Consider the following 23,290-nt stretch of genomic DNA (forward strand, 5'->3'; position numbering starts at 1 on the left):
AGTTTGTTTCACCTCAGATTGTAGGTCTTGAAAACATATTCTGCTGTCTTACTTTCCTTTGTTGTTCACTGCCTTGTTCTCCATTGCCACATGTGCCAACCGAAAAGCTTTGGTCAATTGGTCTTGATGGTCTCACACATGTTTGTTGTAGAACATGGCTCCCGGCCTATCGGAGTAGATGCCAAAGCACTGGTCTATTATTAGCTGGGTGTCTCTCCCAAACATGAGCTAGTATGGGGTAAAACCAGTATTGTCATTTTTTGTGCAATTGTATTCATGAACGAAGGTGGCAATGTGTTGGGTCCAGTGGGATTTTTCTTTAGCTCTCAGGGTGCCTAACATGTCCAGAACTGTGTGATTAAATCGCTTTGCTTGGGGGTCCCCATGTGGGTAGTAAGGTGATGTTCTGAATTCTTTCATTAAGCATGATTCAAAATCAGGCTCTTGGTAGGAATGAAGCCTTGCAGGCCAGCCACAGTGCGCCACAACCTCTTCCACAAGATCTTAGCAACGGTTGTAGCCTTCTGGTCCTTTATGGGGTAGGTCTGAGCATATCTAGTGAAGTGATCAGTGAACATCAAGATATTCTGTATCCTGCTGCTGTCCAGTTGTAGGCTCAGAAAGTTGACACAGACTAAATCCATAGGCCCAGAGCTGGGTAGGTGTTGCATAGCAGCTGCAGGACTGTTGGTCAACTTCCTGTCATTGCATCAGATAAACGTCTTGCAGTATTTGCCAACATCTATGCCGTTCCTGGGCCACTAGAATGTGATTCGTGTACGGTCTAGTGTGCGCTCGACTCACAGGTAGCCATGCTGGTTGTTGTGTGCATGGTGTGGGACTGGATGGAGCTGCCAAGAGAGCACAAGATGATTTAGTAGCCGATCTTGAGACTTGCTCTCCTTGTACAAACTCCTCCGTTGAGCACCAGGGCCTTTCATCCTTGGCCTAAGTGCACTGGTCTGCACTGTTGCAGATACTCAGAGGTCCTTCCACCCAGTTCCCCTTCACCTTCAGGACAACAGCAATGAAGGCACAGCCAGTTGGGCCTGCCAGTTTGATTCTTATTAGCTGAGGTAGCTTTGGCCGGCAATATCACAGTATCCTGAGGGAAGCAGACATCCCCAATTCAGTCGATCAGCCAAGTTCAGGCTGGATGTCAGGGTTCTTCGGCTGAACAGCACCGATGCCACTGAAGTATCATCACAGTATTCAGGGTCTTTTGCCTCAGGGGAAAGCGGCAGACAGGACAGCGCATCAGAGTCGATGTTGCTGATCCTTGAACAATACACCAGCTGGAAGTTGCATGCTGGCTGGGAACCTAGCCAGCAATGTTTAGTGGCATCCATCTTAGCAGACTTCAAAATGTAGGCAAGCATATTCTTATCCATGCGCACAGTGAATCTTGCCCAGTAAAAATAGTTATGAAGTCTTTCTGTAACTGCTTACTTGAGCGCCATATGCTGGGTAGATTCTTTCTGGTGCATTGTGTCAGAGACTAATAAAGGCAACTGGTCATGGGGCACCTTCACTCTCCTGGTATTTTACTGCATCTCAGCCATTCAGCGTGTCATATATGTGGAGGATACAGGATATTTTGGGATTGGCATAGGCTAATAGTGGAGCTCAGTGAGTGTCTCCTTCAAGTGAGCGACTAAAGGAGTCTTACTGGTCTTGAAGCTGGTCTTGGGAAAAGGGCCCCTGTTCTCTGGAGTAGGATGGCCTTTGGTGAGGTGAGTCATCATCCAGGGAACGGTGGGGCCCCTGGCATGAATCTCTGACAATAACTGCATGAGCTGAGAAAACTCAGCAATTCTCTCAGGTTCTGTAGCCTTGGCCTAGTGTGACGTGCTTCAATTTTGGCAGGATCCAAACTCATGCACTCTACAGATACATGTGACCAATGTATTTAAATTGTTCCTGCCGAACTAGGCCTTTTTCCAGTGATAGCTTCAGACCCTGGTGGTGGAAACAATCCAGGACCTTCAGAAGCTGCGGGTTGCACCTTTTGACCATCCTCTGAAATATGGTGGCATCAACCAGGTAGAATGAAAAATCCAGCCGGTTCATGTCACCCACAGTGAACTCCATTAGCTGCTATAATGAGGCTGGGGCTCCTAAAATGCTGTGGCGTATCCTTATAAATGTATAGAAGCTGAAGGGTAGATGGTAGATTAAGGCCTTTTAGACAAAATTCCTATTGAGGGATTCCAGTGCCGTTATCTAGGGCCTCTCAACTTTTTGCTTTTTCCCTTTGCTTTTTTGTGGTTCTTTGATATATTTATGGTGGCCAGAGGGACTTCAACTTGTTTTCCTTCAATTAAGATGTATTGTCCTGTGTTGCCCATAAGGCTCCCAAACCCAGGGGTGGCTCTCAAGCAGACCATTTTAGTCATAGGGTGATTATATAGCCTATATTGGTTTTAGGAAGCAGGATGGTAGGAGATGTACTTTAGTATTGCCGTCACCAGGGGTACAAGCCTTTTTACATCACTGATAGCCGAATGCACCTTTATAGTAGACATTGGGGTACCAAAGTATTTTTAATGCCCTGCTCTCTGCCATTTTTATTTTATGGATTCCTTTGTTCAGGGCAAGCATGAGAGAGGTCACACATCCATGTGGACTCTTTGTGGGATCACATGGCAGTCCCAATATTGCTTCAAACTTAATTTAAATCCCTGGGCTCTCACATCCTGTGCGGGTGGTCTGGCTGAGTGGCAGGTCTGTTGGCCAACCACCATGGTTGGCCCCCTGACCCCTTTGCCCATAATTGCCCCCTCTGGTGATTGATGGAGGATTAGTTGTGCTTAAGGCTTTGCTCTTCTCTCCCTCTATTGTTGCTGAATTTTGGAAGAAGTAGGTCTGCTGACCTGCTGGAGGAATTTCCCACCGATTTCCGCCATTTGTGCATTTCTAGGCCATCATGTGGTTATATGGGATGGATACAGCTGTTTAGGCAAATCCCAGATGGGTTTTCAGCAGCTAGCAGTCTATGCTTGTCTTCCTGTGTGGGCCTGCAGACTAAACTTCGGTGATGAGGGGAGCCTTTCTTGCAGGGGTTGTCTCCAGGCCGTTTTATTTCCGCAGCAGAGTGGGCACCATTATCTTAATAGGAATAGTATACTTTTATAATTCAATGTTGTAGTGCAAGCTGTCAGATCATCCATGCACATGGATGGAAACGAACATCTAGATTAGAAGATTGTAGGAAAGTATCCGTAATAATGACTGCACCCTTGCAGTAAAACACTACTTCTGTTCATGTATAAGAAGCATGCAGTTCGTAATGAAAGCACCAAGTCATAAAGAATTGGTAATGGCATTTAAGAATCAATCAGGCAGACAATATTAGACGATGGATTTTGCACCATGCAAGGTTCTTCGTCAGGGCGATGACTGGCTTGAGGAATTGCCACGTAAACCACACAGAAAAAGGAATGAATGTGCAGGTTATGGACTTGTATGACGGTGAGTAGGAAAATAACAGTGGCTATGAATGAAGGAGGCTCACTCAGTCAGCCAAACAACTAAAGGATCATATCTCTTAGTTGTGACAACAGCACCGGGCTGCCGAGGAGATTACAACCCTCCTAAGTCACCCCATACAATATCCCAATGCTGAGATTGTGTCCTGCTGGATTGTCACCCTCCTTTGTCCACGGAACCAGTGGGATGGTCCTTTGTTCTTCCTTTTGGTCACCTGGGTATTCGTTGGCCGAGGGTTCAAGTCCCGTGCCACGGAATCCAGTAAACTGCATCTAGGAAGAAGCCCTGTACTTAGCTGGTTGCTCGCCTCAATGGAACCGATATTTATGGAACCAATATAGTGAGTACCTACCTTTGGGTTCTGGGGTGGCTGTTTATTCGAGATTCTCACTCTGTGGGTTCCCTTTGGTCCGGGTGTGAGGTGCTTTGGAAGCATGCCGTTTCCTCATTTCGCAATGGGATACATTGGAGGTCTTCCTGCTGTGCTGCAGCCTTTCCTGCGGCTCCTGGTCTTTAAAACACCCACTGGATCTCCTCATTGGGGTCTCCTTTGGTCCGCCCTGGGGTTGTTTACCACCAAATTCAGACCTGTGGGTTAAAAAATAGAGAATTGCTTTGCTTTCCCCAGACAACAACTGCTGACTTAGTTCCATTGCCTTGTATGAAACATTCAACTCACCCTGGGACCCTCCTCAAGTGACTTTGGAGGTATTTCCCTGCCCTGGACCATGTTTCCCTTACGCACAAAGGGTTTGGATGGTTCTAGGCCGAGAATTGAATTGTTAGTACTTATCAAGGATTTTTAGTGAATTTTCAAAAAGTTCTGTTCTTGCTCTTCTCGCCTGTAAAACTAAATACTTGCTTAACAAAGGGTCAGATTCTCAAAAATGTTTTTGGCGCAACCGAGGAGATGCACCAGCCCATCACCCAGTGGCGTAAAAAAAACACACTTTGGGGCACCCCTGCAAGCCATGCTGAGGGTCCCCCTTCCCCCGGTCCCCACCAACTCACCAACAAATCACGGGTTGCGCCACACTCAGGGCTGGCCTAAATTACCAGGCTTGCGCAATACGCACAAGCGTGCTGCTGAAGGGGTATGCCGCACACTGCACTAGGAGAAAGTTATAAATATGTGTTTAAATAGAATATACAACACACTTTCTTAGAAAATTTGGTAAAAAGCCAGTGTTTGTAATTGTTTTGTAGGGTAACACCAATCCAATACGTGCAAGTCACCAACAGCGCACAGGAACATTCATGCTTTTCAATTAAAAATGCCATGCCACAATGAAAACATTTCCAACTTGCTGCACAAGGTAGACCCATGTAGAGAGATAATAACATTACAGTAAAGCATGCCAGGCCATATTTAGACATGCCTAGACTGGTTGCACCAACATGCCAGTCGAAGCAATAACACTCATCAAGAAGAGAGCACGCATTCAAGCCCACGTCCCTGCAGCCTCTAACAACAAGGCCAAACTCTTTAAAATCTGTAAAGAACTGGCAGTGGCAAACAGGTGCCTCGGCAGCCCCTGCGGTGTGGGGGCCCCCCACACCATCGTCACTAAGAGGGGGCCACATGGCTGCTCTCCCAGCAACATTACTATGCTCTCAGTCAGAGCTGCCCTCACAGCGGCACGTTATAATCCAGAGAGACTACAGTGGCCTGCTGTAGTCTCAGCTGGGTCTCATGGTGCTGTCGGGTGCTGCACTGACTGGCTGCACTGCACAGTGGGCCGTCGCCGCCTGGGCTGGCAGCGGCAGTCACCGTACATGAAGTTATTTACTAGTCTCTCGTCGGTCAGGCACAGGCAGGCACACACACACAGTTGCCTTGCACATTTGCCGAGCTGCCCCTGCACTGCATGCTGTAAGGCGCATGTGCAGCTGGCAAGCCCTGCCTCCACACGAGTTCGAGAGGAGAGGGAGCTGCACCCTGACACTACGCATGCAATGGTGTGAGACAGAGATAAGATTATAGTGTGTTGGACTGACATCATTATAATTCGTTGCAACAGGATCTCCTGAACTGAGGCTTCAGTTCGGGAGGTCGGGACTTGAACGACCCAGGCGGTAAGTTACCCCCTGGGCCGTGACTTTACCACCATGGCGTAAACTACGTTTACGCCATGGTGGTTGGCGGACTTACCGCCCCATTCCGACCTTGGCGGGGCGGTAAGTCCCCAATCCCCATTTACCCTTCCCCATTCCCATTTTTGCCCCATAGGGCATAATGGGAGTGGGGAAGGCGTTAATTACGCCACCGTAAATTACGGTGGCGTAATTAACTCCAAGGTCCCTTAGCGCCATGGATTTTAACACCTGCTAAAAGCAGGTGTTAAATCCGCCATGGCGCTAAGGGACCTCGTACTCAGGCGGTAAGGGTTGGCGCTGTTTACGGCGCCGTAAACCCCTTACCGCCTGAGTTGTAATGAGGGCTGAATGTCGACTCGTCAACTAAGGTAAGTTATTTCTATTTTACGATGATCGTGCGTGCCAGCATGCGCCATACTCAGACCCTACAGCTTATCGAGATTTTCAAATTTACTTTCCCTCCCTGTTTCTGTGTTTGTTTTTCCTGGCGGCAGCGTGAAGTCGTGTATCGTGATATGTGGCCTGTGATTGCGCAAATGGGTCTAGGCTGAGTGGGGACTAGGTGCTTCAATTTCCATACACAAAGCTGCCATTGGCTGTGTATGCGAGTTCAGTTTCTCTTTGACCCAGCGCATGGTAGACAATGTCACTGAATATAATGAAGGCCCTGACACCTAGTGGTCCTCTGTTTGCCCCCTGGGACTATTCAGCACAGCCCCCCTGGCCAACTCCAAGGACCAGTGCTCACTTGCGGCCTCAGATCTTCAAATCACAGGACAAGGACCCCAGGTCTCCACACCCAGGTCTGTTTTCACCATGTAACTTGTGAGCTTTTCCCTCTGACAGTATCTCCATTCTGCCTTTTCCCATTCCCTCGCTCGGCACCCTGTACCTCTCTTCTCACCCCCATTCATTAAATGCAGCCCAGTTTCTCTGTCATGCACTCAGCGCCACACAAACTCACTCCCCCTTGCGCCCATGTTCACAAGCACCTGCAGTCACATGCACCCTCTCACCCTGGCAGGCATCCTGTCTCTCACCCTCATTCTCGCATACTCTCACAAATACCCTCTCACTCTCATAGGCACCCATCATGCTGACCCTCAAGCCCAGTCTACATCCATAGGTACAGTGCAGTCCAGCCCCCATTTCAAAAACTGATACCCCCATGCACTCACGGTCACAGGCACCCTTGCAGGCATCCCATTTCTAACCCTCATTCTCGCACACACTCTCTCAAATACCCTCTCACTCTCAGACACCCATCACACTGACCATCTTGTTTTCTAGTAATTAACCCATTCACATGTATATACAATTGAGGAGATAGCGGGCCTGATTTATAAAAGCGTATTCCCCATCCCATTGAAGAACGCTTTGTAAATCAGGCCTCAGGCATTCTATGAATACAATTTAAGTGCTTGTCCCTTGATTGCAGAGAGGTTTTTTTCAGTGGGCGTTTCGTTTTGTGAATCAGGGCAGGGCACGCCCAAAATATTTCAGACTCTGGGGGTACATGAGCCTAAGTTAAGTATGTAGACCCTCCAGGATATTGCGGCAAGAAAGTCAATTGTGCTTCTGCTACACAAGCCGGTCAATTTGATCCCAAAAGAGTTGGCATTCAGATATTCTACAAATTGATGAAACTCGATCTCAGTGCCATTCCATATCATCTTGGATGTCATCTATGTAACACTTCCATAGGATAACATTGGCTTGATACTTATTACATAGGGCATGCAATTTGTTCTAGAAGTGCATGAAAAGGTTCGCCAATGACGGCGCATACTTGGACCCCATTGCGACACCTTTAATTTGAGAATAATAATTGTCATTGAATAAGAAAACATTGTTAAAGTAAATCTCATAAATTCCTTCAACATTTCCACATGAGTAAAAAAAGAAGCAGAGTGATCCTGAAAAATATAGTCTACAGTGTTGATAGCCAGATCATGATTAATAGAAGTATGTAGATCGGTAACGTCCATAGTGACCAATGCGTAGCTTTCACCCCAACCTAGTGACCGCAGTATTTGAAGAACCTGAGTGCTATCTTTGATGTAGGTGGGCATGGTCACCACACATTTCTTGAGTATGTTGTCTATATATTTTGAACGACCCTCAGTAGCCAATCCAATCCCACTCATTATGGGTCTAACCTCAGGTAATCTCTCAAAAGCCTTGTGTATCTTGGGTAAAAAAAGAAATGGTGGGCATGACCGGGTTTTTGATTTTCAAAAAGGCTCTTTCCTCATTAGTGATGGATCCTCTGCCATGCCACCTATCAAAAAGCTTGTGAAGATTTTGAATGATAACCATAGTAGGATTGGCAGGTAATTGCTCATGGCACCCAGGTTTACCTATAGAGAGATATTTGGTATTCAACAGTACAACATTGCCACCTTTGTCAGCTTCTCTGATAACTATATCAGCATCAGACCCTAAATCAGCCAGTGCTTCACGTTCCCCTTTCGAGAGATTGTCCTTGTACTTGGGTCGGATCCCCTTCCCAATTCTATCCATATGCCGATACAAGTTGCCGACAACAGATTGATGGAGTCATGAAAACGTGCGTTTGGAGGAGAAGTCAATGCAGGAAAACTTGACTGGCAACAGAGAACGCGCCTTGTCACTAATTCTTAACTAAAATGTTTCAGGAGTCCCAGCCTCAAAAGGCTGCAGCACCAGGTCCATCATGCCTTTCAATGGAGAGCCACAAACATGGCTTTCCCCCCCCCCTATCAAGGGTAAGATTTGTGCTATGGAGGGAGTTGTTTCCAGTCACCTGCAAGAGAAATTAAGTGCGAAAAATAAAAGTACCAGAATCCTTAGAGACACTTTAGTCAATTAACCTGCTACACCTGAAAAGGAAATGAAGACACGCCTGAAAAGGTAAAGAAATACAGCCTCCCAGAAGATTGATGGAGTCATGAAAACTTGTTTTTGGAGAAGTCAATGCAGGAAAACTTGACTGGCAACAGAGTGCGCGCCTTGTCACTAATTCTTAACGACAACAGCTTTGTGGAAGGTTTCAATAATGTTCTCATTGGCAGGTTGGGGTGTGAATTTAGATCTACACTTCAGTTCCTGTACTGGCAAGTATTGGGTCTGGACCCCTACGTCCATGTACGTTTCACTCAATGATCGGTCTGTATCTGCATTCAATGTCATAATTAAGTGAGTGTTCTCATTATCTCGAATGGTCTGTGTATCCGGTGGAACTTGTACATTCCTGGGAACAAATTCCTTGGTCTGGCTAGCGAAATACTTCTTTAATTTGAGCTTTTGAGTAAACTTAAATAGATCAGTTTGAAAATCTGTGAAGTCTGTCGCAGTTGTGGGTGCAAATGATAACCCTTTGTTGAGTACCGGTTCTTCCAAATCTGTCAGAATCCTATCTCACAAATTGACAACCAGACTTGCTGAAGTTAGATCACCAGCTGTTTTCTCAACCCTGATCTTGTTAGTATCCCTATTGGTGTTCGGTTTGTGTCTATGCTTCCTCCCGCCCCTGGGCGTGGTTCCATGCTGCTGTACTTGCAACTGGTGGAACCTGAAATCTGACCTGTTTTGATGCTTGTTGGGTACCCTTTCTGTACCTTCTGATTTGTTCCAAAAAACCCTTCCCCTTATTGCTAATGGGTGGGTTTTCTGACTGTGGCTCGGTGATGTTAATCCCATCTCCATCTGAATCTATATCTGAGATGCCCATGGATGTGTTGGGTGTATTCTCTCTGGATTTCCTCGTACAGTCATAAAATTTAGCCTGCAACGTGTAGACTCGGTCCTCCCTATTGTCCCTGTCGTCTTTGAAATACTTGCGAAACTTCCCGAGTGTAACTTCATCCTGGTAGGCTCCTAAAATCTCATACATCTTCAAATAATTCTTAACTTTGGTGGCTTGTGGATTGGCCATAACTCCAATTTCTTCTTTAAGTTTTTCTATAGCTTCCAGTGTGTGTGTATGTTCCCTCTTTGCATGTTCCACTAGTAACTCAAGCATATTAGTAGAGCTTTGGTCTAAGTTATTTTCCCATTGGATTGCCAAGTCTAAATCTTCCTGTTTATCAAAATTAGGGAAAATAAGAATCCTCAGACCTCTGGGTATCTTTTTATTTTCTAAATAATTGGTGAGTGACACTTGCTCCCAGAATCTGTTGATCTCTTTCTTTGACAGTCTTTCCAGTTTAATAATTTTCTGACTAAGTGTTTCCGTTGTGTTGTAAGTACTTTTAAATGCATTCATAGTGTTCCCTCATGGAGAAAAAAGTGGCAGCTCTCTCCTCCTCCCTATTCTTCAGATTGTCTGACAATCAAGCAGTCAACAGTCAAGCTTTCCAGACAATCAGTCAACAGTCAAGTTTGCCAGCCAAGCAGACATGAGTCTGTAGTCCAGCGTGACAGCAAAGCAGTAACTGATGTAGTCCAGTTTGTCTTCCAATAAAGCAGTCAACTGTCAAGTTTGCCAGTCAAGCAGTCAACAGTGACATTTGCCAGCCAAGCAGACATGTGTCTGTAGTCCAGTGTGACAGCAAAGCAGTAACTGATGTAGTCAAGCTTGTCTGCCAATCAAGCAGTCAACAGTCAAGTTTTCCAGCCAAGCAGTCAACAGTCCAGTTTGCCAGACAAGCAGTCACCAGGCTCTAGTTCAGTGTGCCAGCCGAGCGTTCATCAGTGACAGTCAAGTTTAACAGCCAAGCAGTCAGTCTCCAGTCCAGTGTGACAGCCAAGTGTTTCATAGATATGAGGTATTCGTTATTTGTAATGTTCCTTTTTTCTCCAAAAATGGCATTTACAAGTGATGTTGAAATTACTTTAATTAGCAGTTTTGTTATTAGCAACCGCTCACTTAGCATTTTTAACAATAAAGTCGTGGATCTGATTATTTGTTAGGAAACAAATCTAAAAGCAGTTCATATACAGATACAGGATTACTTTAAAATTATAAGGTAGTTTGCTAGATGGTTAAATGTATGATGTGTATGTTGCTGGTAAGGTACTTTATTTAATTCTTGTTTCTTTCCTCAAATTATGGTTCTGGGCTCCAGGTACAAGGATCTGTCACTGTGACAATGTTAATTGAAGGGGCTTCATTCACTAAATCGGTGCACTGTCACACTGTCTAGCAGGTTAGACCATTTTGCCCTTTCTTTACCCTGCTCAATTGCCTTTTTTATTTCCCGTTGATGCACACATGCCATTTCTTTGTATTTATAAGTGAATATACATATGTCATTAAGATTGTTTTATTTTTGAAAACCTGCAATTCTGAATTGACATCACTTGATTTGGGATAATGACTCTATTGTGTGACTGACAAGCAGAAGCATATATTTTATATTTGACTTTGATTACTACACTCAGATTTCGAGCTCGTTATCACTTCTTTATGTATATTTGCTTAGTTTGTATGTGTTGTGAGATATCATAAGTATTGCATTATATTCTGACTTTGCCATGTATAAGATACAATATATTGTACATTAATTGGTAGCAATGTTTACAAAATAAAAGTGAGAACATTGTACTTGAGTGCAGATGCTCATCACGGTATGAGTGTGACTAATGGCTATGAGTGGAGCATAAATATACAAGTGGAGCAAATGTGTATGGGTGGAGCATATGGTGGTGGGCGTGGTCTAAATTGATGGGCAGAGCATACCTATGTTGGGGCAGAGCTTAAGGTGGCCCCCATTGGGAGGTCTCACAGGGGGTCCCCACATTTTGTGTTACGCCACTGAGAACTGGCTAATCCTTTTGCGGTCTCTACCTCTCCTGTTCCCTCCCAGGCCCTCTGTACGTCTCTCCAGACACGTTGCCAGTGCGCAGAAGCAGCACCACTCTAGCACTTAAGAAGATCTAAACAGAAGAGCACAAGTTTGAGCCTAACAGAAGTTAGCTAGCAACCCACACCAACTGAAAAAATAAAACAGGGAAGTGAAATATAGCTGGAAATCAGGAAGGAACTGACCCAAAAGGGCACAATTCCCCAGAAAACAACCAGCTAACCACCATAAATAAACGCCACAAACTCAAAAGGACTCCACAAAACAAGGACACCAAATGAAAAACAGGAAACCCCAGCCCAAGGAAACAGGGAAACCAAAGAGACACTGCTGAAGATCAGGAAATAAACTATCCAAGATAGCATGCACCTGGGAAAATAACAAACATACAGCAAAAAATCATAAGGAAACCAAGAAAAAGAGGAAAACGAATTCCTTGAGGACACCCACTCCTGGGAAATCTACACCACAAACTTTACTAAACAACAAAAGCAAAATAGCACATAACCCAGACATGCACCCATATAAGAAAAACAAAGAAGCAAGAAAGGAAAATAGAAACAGGAGGGAAACCACAACCCAGCAGGGCGGAACCTACCCACCAAAACCCACGACTCTGAGGAACATTGTGGGGACACCAGTAAAAGGAATAAGGATTCAGACCAAGATAAGAACAAGCATGGAATACGTCCCTCGTTACCCATGACCCCAACTCAGCAGATAACAGACAACTGTCATACAATCCACAAGCAAGAACCCAATTAAACCAGGATCACACCTACACCAAGCCAAATACACCAAAATGCAAACCACAGCAACTCGGATAACATCCCGTAAAAACCCCTCATAAGGATAAGAATCAGAGGCAAACTTGAATCCACAACCATTAATATGCCCTATGTCACCAAAGACCAGAACAAAGCACCCATTCACAGCCAACCAACCGGCTTGAACCAAAACTAAGCAACCCTGCAAACAACTTAATTGGACTATTCAACGAAGAGAGAGAATTCCCAATAACAACCTCTGCACACAACCCCACCCAGGAGATAATCCCCAGTAATGCAAACCAGCCAAACACACCAGATGGGAAGCATGCAAGAAAGAATAGACAATAAATCACCAAGGAAAATGGTCAAACTACACTGCTGCCCACTCAACCTAAGATCCATAGTTAAATACAAAAAGAAATATATGACCTCCTAAATGAGGGAGGCACAGACACACTTTTCCTCACAGAAAATGCCTATCAGACAGCTGCACGACTATCGCACACAGTCATACCGCTCAACTTCAAACTAATACACAACTGAGAAAACCAAGAGTAGGCGGAATCGCAATCACGCATAAAGAGCACATCTGCGCCATACAACTCCCCTCGACCGTCAGAGAAGATGAAACTCAAAGACCAAGCTAACATAGTATTCCTCCTGATCTACAGACCACCATCTTACAACCCAAACTATGCAATGCAACTCACCAACACGATCACCAACCTTTCCGTATACCATGATAACTTAATCATCCAGGGAGATTTCAACATCCAGTTTGAAAGAGAGAACAAAACCACACCCAACTCGCTGTGTGCACTCCTGGAAACAATTCACTTCAAGCAAATAGTAAACGTATCCACTGACAGCACCAGCCACACCTTGTATGCAATCTTCTGCAAAGAAGCACTCTGTGCATCCGCCCCACCAATACCAATGGTATGGAGGGCTCATCACCTGATACTGTTTTCCGTCAAACTTCAAGACTGGTTAATGCCTGAAAACACAATATTGCACACAGAACGGAAAAGAACTAGAAGAACCAGAACCTGGAATCCTTAACAGAACTGCTGGAATCGACTCAACCGAACACAGATGAGTTGTACAGACTGACCCCAGACTCTGCAGAAAAAATACCCAACACCTGGATTACTGAGCCCTTTGACCATCAACTTCCCGCAAAACAGATGGCAGCAAGATGGTTCACTAAAGAGCTGAGAAAACTAAAAAAAATAAACAACCAAAAACTAGAAAAATTATGTAGAAACCATTACAATCAACGGGACAAAATAAAATAGCAAAGACAACTTAAAATATACAAATCAGCAGTCCTCAAAGCAAAAAGAAATACTATGCCACAAGGATCTTATCGGCAACTAAAGCCAAAAGGAACTCTTCAGAATCAACGAAATGAAAAACCTACATCCTACAACAAAGGTGCCACCCCATCACAAGTACTATGTGACAACATCACCAACTACCTTCGAACAAAAATCACATCAATTCTACAGACTATTGAAGCAAGCCGTGAAACTATGAACACAACCGCAGAACCACCAACAACAAGCAACCCACCAATCACAGCAAGACTCACCCAATTCGAGCCAATAGACAAAGAGGTTTTCTCTGCACTAATAAAGGAAACCAACCTCACCAGATCCCCTAGCAGCCAATGCCCCCGAGCATCTACAGAGAAATCATCAAACACAACACCCTAGCATCACACTTCTAGCTTATGATGAACCTATCACTGAACACAGGAATGGTACCAAAATCATTCAATTCAGCATACATCAAACCTTTGATTAAAAATGAAATGCAAAGTGCAGACGACCCCAGCAACTACAGACAGCTATCCAACCTGCCATACCCCACAAAAATATTGGAGAACCATATATACAGAATTCTACTCAACTACGTAGAAATTAGCGGATTACTCGACCACTCGCAAGTCGACTTCAGACCCAGGAGAGGAACAAAATCAGCACTCCTATCAGTATGGGGTGATTTAAAAATAAATGGAGACACCAGCACTTAATCTGCTTTCCTCCTTCTAGACATAGCAGAGTTCACAACACAATAAGACACACAAAGCTAATCGAAAGACTTGAGAAATACGATGTAAAAGACTCTGCCTTAAAATGGCTCAAAGGCTCCCGCACAAATTGGACTGAAATAATCTACCTACCGCCCTTGACATCAACCTGCAAAAAAAGTCTCATGCTGAGTGCATCAAGGCTCCAGCCTCCCCCCTCTCATTTTCAACCTTTACATGTTCCCCTTGATGAAATTCATTTGGAACCACGAACTGATCGCCTACAACTACGCAGATGATACAAACTGATCAAGATAACCACAACCAAGACCCAAGCGACACCCTCAACAATTGCCTCAGTGACATACACAGATGGATGACAACTAACAATCTCAAATTAAACCCGTCCAAAATGGAAATAATGATCTCACCACAGAGTATGCCACAACCAACACAACACACAGCTGGAGTGGCCACTTCACATGGGAACTCAACCAGAGACATCAAATGTGGTAAAGAACCTGGAAATACTAATGGACAATAGACTCTCACTGGAATCACAAGTCAACGCTGTTACAAAGAAATGCTTCTACCTACTGAGATTAATCAGAGGGATGCTATTTTATCTCTCCTTCCCACACAGAACCCTCACAATCATCTGTGTTTTAATCAAAAATGGACTATGTAAACAGCATCCACCTTGGAATGCCATAACAGCTCACCAAAAAACTCCAGTGCATCCAAAACACTGCAGCAAGGATACTCCGAAGACTAAACAGAAGAGACCACATCACACCAGCGCTAAGAATCCTACACTGGCTCCCAATAAAAAAACAAATTATGTTCAAAGCCCTCTGCATTGCCCACAAATCACTACATGGACAAGAAGCTGAATTCCTCCAAGTCAAAATCAAGCGCTACCATCCAGGAAGAGACCTACGATCCGGTGACGACCACCAAATCGAAAGGAAACAATATCAAAAAAGGAAATTCTAAGCAACAGCATTCTCAGGCCTAATTACCAATCTATGGAACACAATTCTAAAGGAAAAAGGACAATCGAAGACCATCTCACCTTCAGAAAATGACAGAAAACTTAGCTGTTCAGCTCCCAATGACCAGCACAAAGTGGACACTTCCAACGGCACAACAAGGACCAAAATACAACCAACTATCAACTTCTGACTCCTTGCCAGCATACCCCTCACTTACCTCACACGATCCTCTGGATCAGCCTAGTCTCCACTGAAACATACAACCCATCCATGCACCACAAAATTAACTGCTGCAAACAGACACCTAATCACTGGACACTGCCAATCTGGACACAATAACCCAGTGCAAACAACCCAAACACACCTGGAAACCTGACCCGCACTAGACACCAGTTCCTCCTGGATCTACAAGTACCAACAGAAAAGCACCATTTCTATCCTACTCCCTATACTTCCACTAGCCTACCCTACCCTTTCTCTTACAGAACCACAAGAGCGCCTGGAGACCATACTAATGGTGACGGTGCATGGTACAAAACAACATAACATAACAGCAAAGAAGTGGCCACAGCATCGTTTGGGAGGCCAAAGAATGTCACAGCATCACCTAAAGATGCAACACAGCATGAAAATGCTTGGAGAAGCCACAACTATTTGGAGAGGGTACATATCTACACTGCTATATGAAGAACAATATTTTGGAAGGGCTGTTGGCCAAAGTGAATTATGTAGGAGTTCCCATAACTTAGAAGACATTAAAAAGAGATACCAAGATCTCTGGTATCAGGTCTGAGAGAAAGTGCTGGGGCAAGTGAGCATGATTGTGACACTGGTGGGGCGGATAGTGGGATGTCACAGAGGCCTGACCCGACTCAAAGAGAGAGTTGTTGCCATGATGAATCATGAGAGAATGAAAGGGATAGAAGGATTGAAAAGTTCAAATAATAGTGCGAGTATGTTGTATTCATTTTCACTGTTTTGCGTCCCGTTGTCAGTGTTGTACCAAGACATTAGTGTTCCTCAATGAGAATCCATAATAAGGCGCCTTAGACAATATTGTTGCTGTGGATAGCTAACGTAGAGTGCGTTGATATGATCTGCAATAGAAGGGCCCATGGTGCAGTGTTGAGAGACAGATGAACGTGTCACCTCATGTTTTTACACTGAACAAGCACAATCGACTATCACAATTCAGGTGCAGGATAATCATAAATCAGAAGGTTTCATGGAAAATAGGCTTAGGGGTGACCCCAGTAATGGAGGAGATCATAACACTTGTATGAATATTAGCTAAAGAATACTAATAAAATGGATGGTAAAATGATCCCAAACGTGGTCTTCTCACATGTGACCCATAATTCAAGAACACTGTTAATTCATTAGCGCCGGACAGAGCGAAACCAAGACCTCCACTCCCTCTGAATTCTCAGAATAAAAAATACAAGATAGGGCCCAGTTCAGAGCTAAGAGCCCTGACTCGGAGATGCTGGGTTATAATTGGGAAAAGCGGCACCTGTATGTCCTCCCCCTGCCATAAAATATTGTTCATGTGCTGATGATCTGTCAGAAAATAAAGGTTGGTGAAGTCAAAGTCAACCCATCAATGCTCTCAAAGAATGTTGTATTTTAACCGAATTGCATTAGCCAACCAAGTAGTGTAGAGATGACATATACTCACCCTTATCAATTTAGAGGTGGTCCCGAGCGGAACCATTTTATAGAGTAAGTACAATTAGAATGTCGACCCATACAGATTATATACCTATATGATAACTCTAACCCAATCCCACCTTTCAGTAGGTTTTACTAACCCAGATAATGTTGTGATGTCAGAAGTGATGTATTTCTGTCTTTTAAACCATTGTATTTGGATTATGAAGTTAGAGAGCTTTGAGACTTGTGTGCTTAACTGCTCACCCTGTTTTACAATTGTTTAATAAAACAGGCCTTTGTCACATACTCGGACTCTTCCGTTTTTGGGCCCAGGATTTCCCAGCCTACCTGGTCTGCATAGGGCTGGGATTTTGGACCCTTCATTACATATGGTAGCAGAGGATGGTTGCCTAGGACCCCATATGGTCGACTGTTTCCCAACGCGAGCCTGAGGACTGCAGAGTAACGCATGGAGACTGGAGAATCACTTGTGAGCTTTGAGACACTCATCAGGAGCCCCCTTGGTGAAAATCATGCTCCGATCCCTGCAGAAGTGCCCCACAGGGTGAAGGCAACTGACCCATTGGGGGAGGAGCGATACCGGAGGCCTCGGTCAATCTACAGATGATCCTTAGCCAAGGAGTTAAGAAGAATGCATTGCAAACATCCTGGTGGGATGTAAGAATAAGAAAGATTCCCTTGCTTTGACAAGAAGACAGATGTAAGAAGTTTGATTGTGAGGTTTTAAAGGTACACCTATATGTATATATTTCCTCTTTACTTGTGAGACCCAGACGTCCAGTTGCACTCCTTGATGCGGGAAGTATTTACCACGATGATTCAGGGTCCATTGGTTACAAAAACTTTATTATTAACATCAAATTTTAAAAGCCATCATGATGATGTTCCTATAAAATCAAGCCAAAAGTGTGGCAGCATGATGCGTTTCATGACAAGCTTGTCGCTTCTTCACATAAGTCACCCATTCAAACAATGCATTGTATTATACAGGTGAAAGTGGTAGAAAGGGTAGACAGACTGCCAAGTGAGAAAAGTGTCGGCCATGTTGCATGAGTACAGAGCCTGAAACTTCTTCTCCATATGTGTTGTTCCACAATTACTTGCTAGATTACTAGACAGTAATGTTTCCCCAAACTCATGTGTGGCACTGCCGATGATGTACTATTGACTATATATGCATGAGATGAAACACATCCTTATTACATGTAATGTCGGAGTGTCAATAGGTGGCCGATTAAATTCTACCCGGTATCGTGTTATTCATGTTTAGTAATACTGGTCTGTATAGCTAAGCTGCTAATATGCAAACGGGACAGTGTTTTCACATTCAAGTGTCATGGCTGGAGGCATGTGGTAGTAAGTACAGTATGAGTGTAAAATGTACTGCATTTGCTGATGCAGATGTTGATGTTCATATCCCCTGGTAGGGTGAAAAAACCATACGGACCGTTTCGAATCTGTAAAACAGTAGCATACTAACATGTCTCCTTCTTACTCGCCTTGATCCGGCCTTGCCGGATAAATTGCAGTTCAAGGTCTATAGTGTAGTCCTGATGTAAAGTACTTAGTGCCTAACAGCATTTGACAAGGGAAAGTGTTTAGTGCTATCAATAAATATATAAAGTAGTCCAGATATAAAGTGCTTAATGCCTAGAAGCATATAGCGGGGTTGAGGTGTTTACTGCTATCAATAACCAATGATGAGAAAGATATCACATTGCATATAGGACCAAACAATATAGAAAGATCTCTCAGGAGATAAAATTGTACAATTCTTAGTGCTACTAGCAAGGGTCACTCCTAAATGCAAACTGCTTAGTGCCTAGCAGCATATGGCAAGGTTGAAGGGCTTAGTTAGTGCTATCAATAACCAATGGCGAGGAAACCCTCACACAGCATAAAGGACCAAAAAATATGGAATGGTGTCTGAAGAGGTAACATTATAAAGTGCTTAGTGGGAACAGCTTGGGTCACTCCCAGACTGGTAGGTACAGTCAAAATTGCTTGGAGTCTATCAAAATTGGCAGAGGCAGACACACACACACACACACAAACATGTATAAGTGATTGTTGGCCAGCGGTAAGAGATGAAACTGTAGGGTGTAGAAAACGAGCTGTTGTGAAAAGCTAGCTTAAATTATAGGATGAGGAGTTTTGGTTGTGGTGTAAAAGGCGGAGTTGTGAGGCATAGACAGTGTTTATGGTGTGGATCCACAGGGCTGTTGATGGAGCCAAAAGTCTTGGAAGGAAATATAGAAAAGTGGCAGAAGTTATGTAAACAATTTGTTGATAGGAATTTGTAAACAAGAGATTGAGGAGGTCCTACTCGAGAGGCGTTTGGGGGGTTCAATCTGGTAAGTATGGGCAGTGAAGGCGTGACGTGCCAGCATGGGAGGAGATCCTCCTCTTATGCACCTCAGCAAATCCCTGCAGAGATACAAGAATAAGATAGAAAAGTATCACGCGCAGTGGGTTCAAGAGACAGCAGGTATGCTGTTCTTGCCCTGGCCCCAAGAGGGAACCCTGTCGAAATCAGTGCTGCAACACATGACCACATTATTATAACTGAATATAGAAAGAAAATGTTGCAGAAAAGATTAGCTATTTTCGAATTGTGGAAACTGTTCTGAGACAAGGTGGAAGATCCACCCCCGAAGGAGTGGATGCTTAATCAGCGTGAATTGGAGGACACAGCATCTTCGGCTTCTCCTCCTCCTCCCCAGATCAATGATCCGCCAGCCGAGGGACAGGAATTTTATCTGTTAAAATAATTAAAAGCAGCAACAGGGTACACTAACCCCTCAAATGCGCCAGCCAATTACAGTAATGAGGACGCTTTAAACAGAGCTAAGTTAAACCCCAAAAAACAGGGTCCATGAGCGAAAAATACAGCAGTGCCACGCGTTACAGGCAAGATTGACAGAACTTGAAGGGGAAGTGCAAAGGCAGAAAATTAAATCAAATTATAATGAAGGGACAGCGATTATATCAAATGAGTTGGTGGGAGGACAAATAATAATTAATTTGGATGGAAAGAATATGGACGAGCCGAAAGACAGAGGGCGAAGCTAAAAAGAGACAGGAAAATGAGGAAGCAGAATCGAGACAAATGAGGGAAATAGAAAAAGAAAGCGAATGAGGTAACATAAGGAAGTCAAGGAAAGGGAGAGAAAGCATTGAGCAAACAAAGAAAAGGTGCAAAGACAGCCGGAGCAGATGAGAAGGGAACTGAACGAAAGAGAACAGGTGAAAGAAAGGGAAGACAGGGGAAAGGCAAGAAGACTAAACGAAGAAAGAAAGGCAAAGTGAAACAGAGGAGAAATGAGTGGGGGAAATAGTGGAGGAAAGAGAAAGACAGAGAGCAGAGTAGAGAGGGACGGCGAAGGGAAGTTGAAGTTGAAAAAATTGTGGTGGATCACAAACATTGAAGAAAAGAGAAACGAAGGACAGGAGCGAGAGAGAGAGAAAAGAGTTTAGAAAGACTCTTTAAGAAAATGGAGGAGATAATGAAAAATAATACTCTCCCAGATGAGAATGAGGGAGCAGCAATACGAAGGAGGATCAGGAATGTATACAGAAGCAGGAGAGAGAGCGGTGCTACCAAAAAGATAACCTGGAGTGTAGTGGGATCGCCACTGAGATAACTGAGTCTATCAGAGAAAGAGTAGAGGGAAATATACGAGGTAAACCCCCCAAAGAGGTTGAACTTTGAAGACAGGGAGGATGAATGGAGTGATGACAATTGCGGAACAAATGTGCTCAGACAAGGAAACGTACGGAAGTGAGGGAGAGGAGGGGACTGTGCAAAGCCCCTCCATAAGCATGACTACGAAAGGTAAGGGCAATGGTCTGATATGGAAGAATTAGAAGAGGAACGACCCAAGCCCATACCAACCCCCAAGGGCTCAAAGCAACACACGCAGAATCTAGAAGCGATAACCCCATACACAAACAGGCTGAGAACATTACCAGGACGAAGGAAAGTAAGCATGGCAGGAGCCTTTAGAACAACAAAAGCTGCAACTAGTCCTGGGCACAATGTAGGAGTAACACAATTCCCATTGTTAGAAGAAGGGGGAGGGTGACCGCAATATATCCCATGGCCACAAATGGATAAGTACAATTTGTGGTGTAAGCTACCAACATTGACTTCTGGAGCAGTAAAGTGGATTTATGAGCTAGAAAAACTGAAAACAGGAATGACACTAGCAATTGGTGACAAAGAGCTTGCTTGCCGCCACAATAGGTGAGAGGGCAGACAAGATATGGTAAAGGGCAGCTGTTTCAATCTACCTTCAATATACCAACCTCCCATTGACATGCTTAACTTTACATACAGCTGCTAAAAACGACTACCGGTCCTTATTGTTCCACCTTATTAGTGGCCGATCTTAACCGATGGCGAAACAACCCTAATGTTAAGGAAGCTGCCAACTTGGAAAACGAACATGAAGAGATTGACTATCAGGTCCAGAATAACAAGCCCACCTCGAATACAGCTAACATTCTGGACTGGGTAGTCTCGAGAAATAAGAATATTGTGATCAAGAACACCACCCCATGCATATGGTCAGATCATGTCATGGTCATGAAGTCAGGGGCACAGGCATGCAGGGGTCGCATGCACAGTAGACCTGGGTGGACACTGTCCCGGCGCCTTTGGCACCAGGCTCATGAACAAAAGTAAACAAGAACATCCATTTAACATCAAAAAGCTTTTATTATGGACATAGCACTTCAGATGCATTAACCTTGAACATTCCATCCATTAAACAGGATGCATTAACCTTGAACATTCCATCCATTAAACAGGATGCATTAACCTTGAACATTCCATCCATTAAGCAGCCCAAGTGTATTCTTCGGTGTGGCTGCTAATGGATTGCATTCGCACGTGCTCACTCTCTAGGAGTGGCAGGGTGTGGCTAGTAATCCGGCTCTAATGAGCGTGCCCAGGATCTCAGCTATATAAGCTGCCCCGAGCCTCAAGACAGACACTTCGCGTTATTCTGCACTTGCAAGCAGTGTAACGCTCACCGTCGCCTGAGGTCAGACTTACCTTTGAAGATCCTGCTTCCTGGACATCTGCTTCCTGCCAGCATACTTACCAACTGGGGGAAGCTGTTCTTACCTGTACATCTCTTCGGCAAACCAAGTATTCATCTTTATACTTTCCGGTACGCCGAAATCTTCATCTTGGCACTGCAGCACAACACGCTCTATCGTCAACAGCAGCGCCTGCAAGGAAAAACAGAAAACAAGGTTAGACATTGAAAAAACTGTCAGTTTAAGGTTGCGCTTTGCCATACTTCGCTCTTTCCTTAAACCATCACTTACCCGCTGTCGAACATTGCGGTAGCATCCATCTTTCATCCTGCCGCGTCTCGCGTCTCACGGCTGCATTGAAGCTGTATTTCCATCTAAGGGAAGAAAACAGAAGAGAGACATTATTGCATGCATAAATAGGAGCAACATATAAAGACATTGAACATAACAAACAGCATCACAAGAGCTCAAGAAAGACTTACCAATCATAAGGAGAAGTATAGTCGCAGCTGGATTGGACTAATCCTTATCAGGGATTATTGAAGGAACTAGGTCTCTTTCGACGCGCCCCTGCCAGAAGTAGCAGGACTGAGACCTTATCTTCCATAATTCACAGGTGAGCTTTATGGGCTGGTGTATGCTCACAGAAACCATACTTTAGGGTGAAGGGTTCGACAAGTACAAAAATCACAGATTGGCGTACTCACACACTCTTCACCATGTATCACTGCTCACAGCTTTTCTACTAAGGGAGAGGCCTGAAGGGGTTGATTCAAGTTCAGGGAGGGCTGCAACCATGCCCCAACGCCTCCGCAGAGACCAGGTGAGTGTAACAGATCATTACACAATTAACATCACTATTTAACTATACGATATCCTAAAAAAATGACTCAACGCCATCAAAGAGGAATATAGTTGCAACCTCTGACATCCCTGATTTTTTAGTAGAGACTTACAATAATGCTCTGACATGGATGTTGAATAAAGTAGCCCCATTTAAGAAGAAACTTTTGAGGGAAAACGCCAGCCATAAGAAATGGTATACCTTAGATATTTCCATCCTTAAAAAAAAAAAAAGGTGAGCAGAGCAACTTTGGCTAAAACATCCAATCGCCCACAATAAGGCCAGCTGAGAGGTCCTAGAGCAGTCATACAAACTCAAAATTCTGAATGCCAAAAATAACTTTTTTAATGAAGAAATAACCAGGGCTAACAACTCGCAAAACATTTTCAAGATCCTAAACTTCTCAAAAAACCTTAAGTACTCTCAACCTATTTTTCCAGCTGACCAGGACTGTTGTAATGTCCAGCTGGCTTTTGCCAACACACCAGCCATAGCCCACGACGAAATTAAGAACGATCTGAAGAATTCCCTACCAGATGATTCAGTGGTACAGA

Source organism: Ambystoma mexicanum, chromosome 2q, assembly GCF_040938575.1.
Source record: "Ambystoma mexicanum isolate Mex_15411 chromosome 2q, UKY_AmexF1_1, whole genome shotgun sequence".
NCBI lineage: Eukaryota > Metazoa > Chordata > Amphibia > Caudata > Ambystomatidae > Ambystoma > Ambystoma mexicanum.